The following is a 12351-nucleotide window of genomic DNA, read 5'->3' as shown; positions in this document are numbered from 1 at the left end:
TTAGTTTTTATAAGCCGTGTTTAAGGTTTTTTCGGGGTTAAAGCGGAGCTTCACAAAAGTGCTTATATTCGATTCGATAACGATTTTATTATTTGATATTGATATTGTTTTGAACCCCTTAAAAATTTCTAAAAAATATCACCAGAGGTGTTCCAGAGGTAAAAATAAAACTAAATAAAGTTCAAAATTGTGTTTTGTTATTCGGAACCTTACAGTTTTTAATTTCGAGTCAATCAAATGGGTTTTCAATTGTAACCACGGGCAAATCAAATGTAACGCCAACACATACATAGACAGAAACATAGATCGCTATAAAAAGCCGTGGAGAAAATCAAATGTGATGCCAACACATACATAGATACAGTCGTGTTCGTCGTGCTAAAAATCGAATGTGACGCCATCACAAACATAGATAGACAAAAAAAGCCATGGCGACCTCAACACATACAAAGATACACATACAAAGCAGTTGTGAAAATCAAATGAGGCGCCAAAACAAACAGTTTGTCAACTATTTTTTTGCAAAATATAAATTGACAATAAAATGAATTTTAAAGTTTAATATTTATTTACAAAAATACGATTTTTTTCAGTTTTTCTTTATTAATATTGCAAGGGTGATACTAAACTACAATTATGAATAAAACCGAACAAAATACATTTCAGCATAAAGCATAGGAAAAGATAACAAAAATCTGTTCGCCATTCTGTTCTACACATATTGAAAACAAGAATGCTGAAATGAAATGAAATGCCAGAGGCCGTGTCTGCCATTCTAAAACACCATTACGGTGATGATTTGGCCGTAAGCTTTGACCGAGCGGAGCATGCCACATCCGTTTGCACTGACATTGTTAAAATTCATCAATACGGAGGATTTGAATTTTGTATCAAAATCAGTTAAATTACAAGAGACGATGAATGATACGACTGTTGAACCAAACATGTTAAAGCTAGACGGACAGAGTACTGATGATAAGATCCTAGGCATTTATTGGAAATCAGAAAATGATAAATTCCAATTTACAAAATCATTTCGTCGATTGGCTATCGAGAAGATGCAAGGCTGAAGAATTCCAACCAAGATAGAAATGTTTGGTTTTGTTATGTCCCTTTATGACCGTTTAGGATTCATAGCCGACTTTTACGAGTATGCAAAGATTCTAATACAAAAAACTTGAAGCCAAGGAATGGGATGGGACCAGATTTTGCCAAATAAATTAATACTGGAGTGGAATAATTGGTGGAGAGCACTAAAAGACATGCCAACATTCGAAACGCCACGTTGTTAATCACCGAATCTAAAAAAGTACATCAGGAAAGAGTTGCATTTATTCGTCGATGCAACTCAAAGTGCATTCGCTGCCTGTTCATATCTTCGCATCAGCAACCAAAACAATGCTGACATTACTTTTGTAACGAAAAAGACTCGACTTGCATCTACAAAACTACTCCCCATTCAGCGCTTAACTACTACAAGTCAACAAATGGGTCAACATCTAATTGATCGCTTAAAGCCTTATTTCAAACCATTTTCATGTTGCGGCGTGGATCTTTTTGGACCAATAAGTTTAACCATTGGGCGTCGTCGAGAAAAACGCTGGGCAGGGATATTTACGTCCCTTACGATCCGAGCAACACATCTGAAATTAGTTGAATGCTCATCAATAGACGACTTCATTATCTGCTTGCGAAATTTTGTAAAAATACGTGGTAGAAGTGAAAACTGTACGTACTTCATTGGTGCTCAAAAAAAAGCTTCCTGCAAGTGACAGACTATACAAAATGATTACTTAAATTTATCAAACTTCACGTCAGAAAATTTAATGAAAGTCTTAAAATTTCTTCTAAAAAAATACCCCAACGATGTCTTTGCGCTCTGCACTTAGCAGAAAACATTTAAAATTCTTACCCGCCAACAGAATTTCTTATCCCATCTACTTTTTCGTAGTAAATGGCATGAGAAAACTGTGCCAATCAAACTGGTTGTTTACTGGATGAATCTTTACCTAGGGTGAAATGCAACGAGGACGAGTCATTAAACTCATTGCAACCATTCGGAATGTTAAAGTAAAAACAGCTAACAACATTCTTCGCCGACCTGTTTGAAAACTTGTTATTCTAAACCTGGAGGCGGAGCGTAACTGAACTGAACCAAAACTGAAGCTGTCGTGAAAAAACACGAAATTGAAACGCATCTTGCGAAATTATTTTAAATTACACAAATTAAACTCCAAAATTGTACTATTCGGAACCTTACAACATCATAAGCTCAGAGACACATAGTGTCCAAATTGTGATTTAAACAGATCCCCACTCAACAGCGAAAGAAATGACCTTTTTAAAAAAAAATGGTCACGTATAAACAATTTTTAAAATGTTATAAATGTCGAAAAATTAACTTCATCGCACCTCATATATATATATATATATGGCTAGGAATCACGTCAACTGGAATAGTCCAAGTATTCATCAGCATCAGCAAACAGCAGAAATCGTAATTATAGCAAACACTCACAATCCCAATGTTAACTTAGCTGTTCAATTTCAACCATAACTCGTGAGTCTGATAGTCGGGTGCGACCGGCCTGGACAGAGCAAAGGACAGGAGGTTGAGTCTTCAAAATGCGTACACCTGGAGGTTATAGTGCCTGTTCACCCTAGTCTGGGAAGGGTGACACATTCCCAAGTCCTGATGTGTTTTATATATATATATATATATATATATATATATATATATATATATATATATATATATATATATATATATCTATATCCCTGTTCTTTTTTTGGACAAAAACTGCCGGCTCTGTCAAACTATGTTTAAAAATTCCAAGCGAAATAGGACAACTGGAGTGTCCGCTGATTGGTACTTTCTTGGAGAATTCAGCTCGCGATTTCGTCAAGGTTTTGTTAAAACATTAGTTTAATTTACTTATCATGTTTCATATTCACTTACATTTAAAAAATTTTGCAGAAGGTATGATATACCAGGTATCAACGATTTCAGCGTATTCGAATCAGCGGAAAATGAGAATTGAAGCGGAAAAGAATAATGTTTCACCCCTGGATAAACAAGTTTTTTGTTCATAAAAGAAGGTTCCGTACACCCTTTAGGCATACTGAGAAAAAGGATAAACGTTATCCGGCTTACAGACTTTTCTGTTTTTCTAATGTTTTTTTAATTGCGGTTCTGTTTTTATCGCTCCCGAAGTTTTTTGTATTATTGCTTATTTTTCAGAATTTACCGGTTAGATTTCACTAGTTTTTGTTCAATTAGTAATAATAATTATGAGCTATCCAAAACATAAAATAAACATTTTTTCAATGGGAAAGCTGTCAGGATGATGCGCCCAAAGCTCTGGAATGGCCGGTAGGGATATACTTTATATGTGCAAATAACAACAACAACATAACATTATATTATACTCCGATCTTGTATGATTGGCTGAGGACACCATTCGGCAAAGGCAAATATATATTAAACCTTTATTAGGCCTAGGTTACGCATATATTTAATTAAAAGCTTAACATTGAGTTCAATGATTTTTTAAATATTCCCTGTTCAAAGAAATAATTTACTTACAAATGTTACCTTTAAATTAAAAAAAATTGTTATACACCCTTGCAGAAATTATTATAATTTAAATCAGGCTTGCAACGTAATTAATTTTTGATTCTATAAAGGATATATATATAAGTATAAATATTAGTGATCGGAAAAAACAGCTGAATTGATCAAGCCATCAGCCCGTTTCTAAGTAAACTAGTCTATGAGATTTAAAACTGTATTAATGTAACGTTGCCAATAGTATTCGTACTATATAAGTTGGAATAACAGTAATAGGATGACATTATCCAGGAAGGATTAGAAAATTAACAGAAAAACCGACCTAACTTATTCGTCCTAAATCATATTCGCAAGTAACTCGGGACAATTTTCAAACAGTCTTGCCTAGGCTTGAACCTACAATTGCAAAGATGTTTGTTTGACACCAATTTTTAATTAAATAATATATAAGTAAAAGTAATGTATAAGTAGAAATAAACACAACTAGAGTTTTCGTATTGGTTCCTGTTTGCGCACTCAGCGCTTGTATTTAAATCACTAGTTGTAGGGCGAGAGCGGGAGCCAATAAAGCTTTCGTCTGTTCGCTCTTGCGAATTCGCCCCGTCTCTCGCCACCGTAGCATAAGTTAGGTTCTAAGAGAAATTATTGAAATATAAATGTTAGTGATCCATCGAACGTCATCATAGCCACTCCATTTCGTCGCGCTTTCGACATAGTTTTCACAATATTTCACAATTAAAATCGTCTCGAACTACTGCGTTCACAAGTTTTCGCGTTGTTAATACAAAATAGTATTAAATTTTCATGGTGACCCCGACGTGATCAGCAGTAGAGTTCGCGAGTTTTAATTTTTTTTTCGGTGAAAAACTATAAACAATACCAACAACAACCAATTTATTCGTGTCGGATCGGCCAATAAATTAAATTCAATAATTTCGTCGCTGGAAATTTTCTGCCGTTCTTGAAGTTGCGCCTGACGTTTCGGCAAATTTAATTGCTCTATTTGCTGTTGCCGCCAAATGGAAGTCAAAAAGGAAGTTGCAATTATCAAGTCGGCCATCCAGGTATAGAGTGCCAAAAGTTGAAAGTTAATCTGTGGCGTTTTGTCAATTGTGTTTCGGCCCATCTTTCAACTTTTTGCATTCGTGTAAAAATAAAAATTTGCATGTACTAACAACCAAGATTCTACAATAAACATAATATATTTCGAATTATATTTGAATCGCTTTGGCCAAAAAACAAGCAAATAAAATACTTGTCGTCGACCCAATTAGTGCGAACTTAATTCCCCCAACTTTCTTCGTAGTGAGCACCAATTTAGGGTATAAATACAAATAGCTGGAAAAAAGTGCAAATTGTGAAAAGTGTAGCTCTCAGAAAATTAGCGGCAATAACTTTCGACGCAGTTTGTCCGAACATTTCCCGCGCTTTTCAGAATTTTCCCGCGCTTTTCCAATTTTTCCGCGCTTTTCATAATTTTGCGCGCATTTTGGCGTCAGGCTTATATATTCGTTGCCCTTAGTTATCGGTCAGTGTATCATTCTCCGTTAGCATTTGCTTAGGAAGAGCCGCTAGCCGCGTACACATACACACGCACAGCGACACCGCTGCCGCTATTTCGAGTTATCTTTGCTCGTTTTCGTTCTTGATCGCTGCAGCAGTGCAATTTTCGTTCGTTTTTTCGGTATGCTTGAGCTTGAGCGTTAGCTTCCCTACAGTGCGTGCGTGCGGCATGTTACTGTCGCAGGGTTTATATAAAAAATATATTTAAATATTTTTTGCTGTAAGTAGCTTCCCTTCACTGCGTGCGATCGGTATATTACTCGCTGTTTTTTTTTTTAGATTTTTAGCAAGTAAATATTGTTAATTAAAATAAATATTTTACACCAACGATACCAACAAAATAAATACAAATAAACGCCATGGCAACCAAGGATATCGAAGTGCTTTAACACCAACGAGATGTTTGCATGAAAAGTATTAACCGAACTTATCGCGATTTAAAAGAAACGAAATTATCTGTGAATCCGGTTGAGTGTCGATTAGAGACTCTTAATACGCACATTGAAAATGCTTCACTATTGCAAAACCAAATAGAAGTGAAAGATACAAAAGATGTATACCGCGAAGAGTTGGAAGAGAGGGCCGTAATGACAAAGTCATTGCTGATTTCAATTTTAAATAAGTCCAAACAAAATAATATCGAGAAATCCGCTCCGCCAACAAATCGCCCGCCTCAATGCCGTCTGCAGAGCGTTGCTCTCCCAACTTTTAGCGGAAAACACTCCGAATTTAAAAATTTTATAAGCCTTTTTTGAAAATTTCGTTGACAAAGATGACACTTTACACGATATTGAAAAATTCAATCATTTAATTTCGTGTTTAGCTGGAGACGCTTTAGGAACAGTTAGGGCCTTCCAAGTCACTGCGGAAAATTATCCCAAGGTCCTTGCTAGCCTGAAGCGGGTGTACGATAATGATTGTCTTATTTTTTTTGACATCATATCGACACTTTTTAATTTGCAAAAAATTTCCCAGCCTTCAGCTACAGCCTTGAGAACCCTCATCGACACGGTCACAGCCTTGTATGACTCCTTGCTGTCTATTGGGGATGATACACACATTACTAATGCCATTTTAATACATCTGGTAATGAGCAAGGTTGATGCAGGAACTAAAAGAAAATGGGAAGAACAGTTAGATTATACTTCGCTTCCACTTTGGAGCAAATGTGAGGCGGCCCTCAACAGGCGATACCAACACATGGTAGCAGAAGAGGCTTCCAAGCCCAAAACTGTTCAGCAGACCCAATCTAACCCTAAGAAGAATGGAAATAGGAGTTTTTCGTTTGTCGCTGCCAGGAACGACTCTGTTCAATGCATGTATTGCAATTCAGCTGAACATCAGATTGGAAACTGCGCTTCCTTCGCAGCCCTGACAGTTCAGCAAAGATTCGTTTTCGCTAAAAGAGCACCCTTATGCATTAACTGCTTAAGAAAGGGTCACACTGTCAAAAAATGCAAATCGAACAGATGTAGAGTGTGCAATTCCTCACATCACACTTTGCTACACATATATGCCCCAAACACAAATCTCGGGTTGCCACCTCCTTCTCAGCCCACGCTCATGCAGGAGTCTCCATCCACTTCGCATGTTCTGCATGCGAATGCATCGGATCGAGTCATTCTTGCAACTGCTGTTGTGAGCGTCCAAACAAAAAGTGTCGAGTTTGTATTAGCTCGAGCGTTGCTCGACTCTGGTTCACAAATAAACTTTGTAACCGACGAGCTCGCTCAGAGGCTCAAAATTACAAGAGAGGACGTGTGCATGAGCTTGCGAGGCATTGGTGGAACTAATGCCCAAGCCACAAAAAAAATACACACGATTGTGAAGTCGCGAGTAGGGAACAGCCAGTTGTCGTCCGATTTTTGGGTCATGAAAAATATTTCTGGTTATCATCCGGATCAAGCGGTGAACACCGGCGGTTGGAGGGTGCCTAAAAATATTCAGTTGGCAAATCCATTCCTTTTCAAGCCCCAAAAAAATAGATATGCTTATTTGCGCTGATATATTCTTTGAACTTTTATCTATTGTCCAGATAAAGCAGGGTCCTGAACTTCCCATCTGACAAAACACAGTTCTCGGCTGGATAGTGTCAGGGAAATGTGCCTCTGAAAATAAAGTAAATGCTAAAACAAAGATACATCTCAGCTGCCAGGAGAAAGTGTAGGAGTCAATTGACACAACCATGCAGAAATTTTGGTCTGTGGAGGATTTGCCGCCCAAGGCTAAAGTCCATACTCCTGAGCAACAACTCTGTCAACAACACTTTGAGAAAAATACTCAAAGATTGTCGTCCGGTAGATTTTCGGTTCGTTTGCCGTTTAAATCTGACCCAAATATTGAAACCCATCCCTCGTCGTTGTCGGTTTTTGTTTCGAACCGGGTTGCAGAAATTCAGGAGTGGTCGGAGAAAGCAATTTGGAGACACGTTCCCACGAAAGTCAACCCAGCAGATATAGTGTCCCGAGGATGTGACGTAGAGGAGCTTACAACGTCCATTTGGTTCAGTGGGCCTTCGTTCTTGCTAGACTCAGAAAATAATTGGCCTGTAAATAAACATTTCGAACTGCCGGCTGATGTAATGTCGATGGAGCTACGCAAATCGGCAATAGCTCTCGTAGTCAGCCCAGAGCCAAATTATGTGCTTCAGAAAATAGAGTTCTTTTCGTCGCACCTGAAGCTTCTGAGAGTTTTCGTGTGGGTTTTTCGTTTTATTCAAAGGTGCAGAAAGGTGTCGAAGCCCTTTGAAAAAAGTATTTCGCCAAGAGAACTGGATGTCGCTTTTGATAAAATTGTCGAATTGTCGAATTGGACAACAATTTCACGAGTTCAGGGACGACATAAGTAAAATTCGGAAGAATAAACCGGTAGCAACGAATATTCAAAAGTTAAACCCTTTTCTTCAGGAAAATAAATTAGATTGGTGCTCCTCGAATTATGGGAAACTTGCCAGCAGATAGACCTCGAGCTCTCCGCCCGTTCAATATTTGTGGCGTTGATTTTTGTGGTCCCTTCAGCACAACGTATCGTATCCGTGGTAAGCCACCATACAAGTCGTACGTGGCCTTGTTCGTCTGTTTTGCGTCCAAAGCGGTCCACTTAGAATTAGTGTCTGACCTAACCACTGATGCGTTCTTGTTGGCATTTCAAAGGTTCGTGAGTCGTCGCGGGATTCCGGAGAAGGTGTGGTGCGACAACGCCACCAATTTCGTCGGCGCAGATCGCCACATGAGAGAGTTCCGAGCCCGTCTGGAGGAGCAGGGGGGCGGTATCGAAACATTCGCATCAAAAAAAGGAAAAAAAGGAGTTTGCGTTCATACCGCCCAGAGCACCGCACTTCGACGGACTATGGGGGGCAGGTGTGAAATCTGCAAAGCACCTGTTCCTTCGGACGGTAGGCCAAGACTTCTTGACCGCGGAGGAGCTCGGAACTCTGCTCACCAGCGTGGAGGCCGTGCTCTACTCCAGGCCCCTCGGCGCTCTAAGCAGCGACCCGAACGACGGCGAGGCCCTGACCCCCGGGCACCTGCTCATCGGCGGCCCTCTTCTGGCCCCACCATCAGCGGCGCTCCCGGACCAGATCAGCCTGACCTGCTTGCGACGATGGCGAGGTGTCTCGTCTCTCAGGCACAGGTTTTGGCAGCGATGGTCCCGGGAGTACATCTCCAGCCCAACCTCGTCGTGGGAGCGCTCGTCGTCGTCGCAGAAGACAATCTTCCGGCCCAGCAGTGGAGGATTGGACGAGTGGTAGCGGTGCACGCCGGCGCCGATAGCAAGGTTCGCGTGGCGGACGTCAGGACGCAGGACGGCGAATATCGGCGAGCTGTCCACGGACTGGCCCTGTTGCCCGTTCTGAGCTGAAGGACGTCGTCCCTTCAGAGGGGGCGGTGTTTGCGCACTCAGCGCTTGTATTTAAATCACTAGTTGTAGGGCGAGAGCGGGAGCCAATAAAGCTTTCGTCTGTTCGCTCTTGCGAATTCACCCCGTCTCTCGCCACCGTAGCATAAGTTAGGTTCTAAGAGAAATTATTGAAATATAATTGTTAGTGATCCATCGAACGTCATCGTAGCCACTCCTTTTCGTCGCGCTTTCGACATAGTTTTCACAATATTTCGCAATTAAAATCGTCTCGAACTACTGCGTTCACAAGTTTTCGCGTTGTTAATACAAAATAGTATTAAATTTTCAGTTCCTTCATCTCTCACTACCAATATAGCTAATCGATAGGTAACAGTTGTTATCGAGGTCTAACAGCAAGCTGCAACTGTTACCAATACAGACTACAAAAAAAATAAAAAGATCACAACGTTTTTCAAAATCAAAAGTGAAGCCCGAAGAAGTCCTGACAGTATTTTTACGAATTTTAATATGTCAATATCCGACGACAAACTAGAAGGCAAATTGGCATAAATTCGTGTTTTAAATGAATTATAACACTGGTTTACAGCCAAAATACCCTCAAACTACTAAACAAAAATATTCTTTGGGAAAGTTTTTTTAAAAGATTTTGTAAAGTTTTTGTCAGCTGTCTTTTCAAGTTTTAATTTATATCTCGAGTTGTGGCCTACCGATCTTGGTTTTGATCAATCTACCAATAGATCAATCTTTAACATTGTCATACTGAGTAATTGGATTGGATAAGTCATAAAAATCCATTGAAAAATCCATATAAATTATTGTTGGTACAAGCTAATCATGCTAGAAATTCATGGGAATTCGATTTTTTGTGGATTTTTAAAGTTAGGCGTTTTAGTTTTTTTCGGCCGGTAAGCATAGAATTGAAACAACATCTAGGTATGCTTAGCGCTCAAAGGACTGTTAGATGTAGGCAGTGTTGGCAGCTGTCGGATAGAAAAAGAAGCTGAATTTATTATAAAAAAAGCTAAACAGACTTTAGTTGTGTGAGTATGTGTTAATCCATCAAAAAACGAGGTATACTCCCTTGATCAAAAAGTTCCCGACTTTGCCACCGTGTTGCGCTCCCAGTCAAATGATTTCAATAAATTTTTTTTCCCAGATTGGTAGAACTGTTGTTTTTATTCCCGCCAATTTTTACATTAACCGAATTTGCATTAAATTGTTTGTTAAAAATGAAATTAGTGTTCTGACTACTTTGAAAATGTTGGAGAGGTGTTTCAGTGATAATGCTTTGAAACTAACAATAGTTCGCGAGTGGCATGGATGGTACAAAAGTTCAAGATATTTTGGCTAAGGATTTGGGTTTCAGACGCGTCGCTGCAAAGTTGGTGCCAAAGGATCTGAATTTCATACAAAACATGGATCGCGTTGAAGTCGCCAAAAACATGATTTATGAGTATGACACACACTCCAGACATCTAGCGAGTGAATGGCGTTCACTGAATGAGCCCAGACCGAAGAAACCACGTCGTTTTCAGTCCAAAAAAAAGGCAATGCTCACAGTTTTCATGGACTACAAAGGTGTTGTGCATCATGAATTCCTTCCACAAGGTTAAACTAATAACAAGGAATATTATTTGGGCGTTATGTGTCGTTTGCGTAAGGATGTTTGCCAAAAACGGCCACAATTGTGGCAAAACAACTCATGGATTTTACACCACGATAACGCGCCGTCTCATAATGCCTTAATTATCCAATTAATTAATGACCATTTGGCTAAAAACAGCACCAATACCATCCAACAACCACCGAATTGCCGGATTTGGCTCCCTGCGACTTTTACCTGTTCAGTCGACTTTAAAAACCGCTCCGCGGAAGGCGTTACAGCAGCCGAGATGAGATCATGGAAAAATCGAAGATGACTCTGATGGCCATACCGCGAGCTGACTTTAAAAAGTGTTTTGAGGATTGGATCAAGCGCTGGCATAAGTGCGATGCAGAAAAAATAATAGCAGCCATTTCTAAAAAAAAAAATGGTTTAAACATCTATCGTTTGAGAAACCAATAATAACTTTAATAGGCAAAAACAAAGCCTAAATAAAACATACAACATTTTATATAATAAACACTACATCTAACTGTGCATTCGACTTTTATTAATTTAAAATGGTTTAATTTAACACTGAGTTGTGATTTTAGCAACTTATAGAAACTTTTGTACCTATCTCATATGTACATGTTTTAGTGATTTTCCTTAAGACCCTGTCCAAAGAAAATTTGTATGAAAAATATTTACCTTTATACATTGTCCTAAAATTCCCCTTATTTTATGATATTGTCTCCTCACTTTTAAGTGCTTTTGCTAAATCATAATTGAACTTTTCGAATATACAAAATATATATTACGACAACACTCTTCACAGTTTACAGGTCTTAAGCCTACTAAGATGTTGTTCTAAAATTGTGCTTTAAAAATCCACAAGAAATCGAATTTTCAATGAATTTCTGGCATGATTAGCTTGTCCGATTAAGTCAAATACCAACATTAAGTTTGAATTTATATGGATTTTTCAATGGACTTTACAGCCGTTTTACAGCCGTTTTTCAAAAAGTTTGTGTTTGTCGAGCTGTTGCAGACAAATGACCTATCCAATCCAATTACTCAGTATGACACCAAGATCGGTTGGCCACAACTCGAGATATTAAATAAAACTTAAAAAGTCAGCTGACAAAAACTTTAAAAAAAAATGTACCTAAGAACAAACTTTTAGTGGTATACACGTAAGTCGTACTCTATCAGAAATTTTTATTTTTGGATTGGGGGTATTTTTTTTCAATTTGTAAACTATTATAATAAGAGTTAGAATTGGAATTTGAATTATCTTATAGTAATATCAGCATAAACCATTTGCTGCAACGGCTTCGGCTTGCCGATGCTTGCTTTCCTTCCTGTTTTTATACCCTTGCAGAAAGTATTATAATTTCAGTCAGAAGTTTGCAACGCAGTGAAGGAGTCATCTCCGACCCTATATATATGTTATTGATCAGCATCAGCAGAGTCGATCTAGCCATATCCGTCTGTCCTTCTGTCCGTCTGTGCGTCCTTCTGTCCGACTGTGCGTCCGTCTGTCCGTCCGTTTCTACGCACACTTATCTCTCAGTTTTAAAGCTATCTACATGAAACTTTCCCAAAAATTGTCTTTTTATTGCAGATAACACATAAGTCGGATCGAACGACTAAAGCATCTAGCTCCCATAGGAAGAATCGGGCAAAAAATAAAAAAATTATAACTTTGCTGTTTTTTAATTTTTTTTAGTTCTTAAACATATAGTAATGGTTAAATATTTCAGAATTACGG

At 38.7% G+C, this 12351-nt stretch overlaps 1 protein-coding gene across 2 annotated transcripts in view; it reads left to right on the top strand.

Annotated features, from left to right (window-relative positions):
- LOC121467315 (synaptosomal-associated protein 25) overlaps nucleotides 1-12351 on the top strand; it is a 461557-nt gene that overhangs the window by 168107 nt on the left and 281099 nt on the right. The gene's annotated exons all lie outside the window — the stretch shown is intronic.

Source organism: Drosophila elegans, unplaced genomic scaffold (assembly GCF_018152505.1).
Source record: "Drosophila elegans isolate 14027-0461.03 unplaced genomic scaffold, ASM1815250v1 contig_37, whole genome shotgun sequence".
Taxonomy (NCBI): Eukaryota; Metazoa; Arthropoda; class Insecta; order Diptera; family Drosophilidae; genus Drosophila; species Drosophila elegans.
This window is presented reverse-complemented; position numbering and strand designations above follow the sequence as displayed.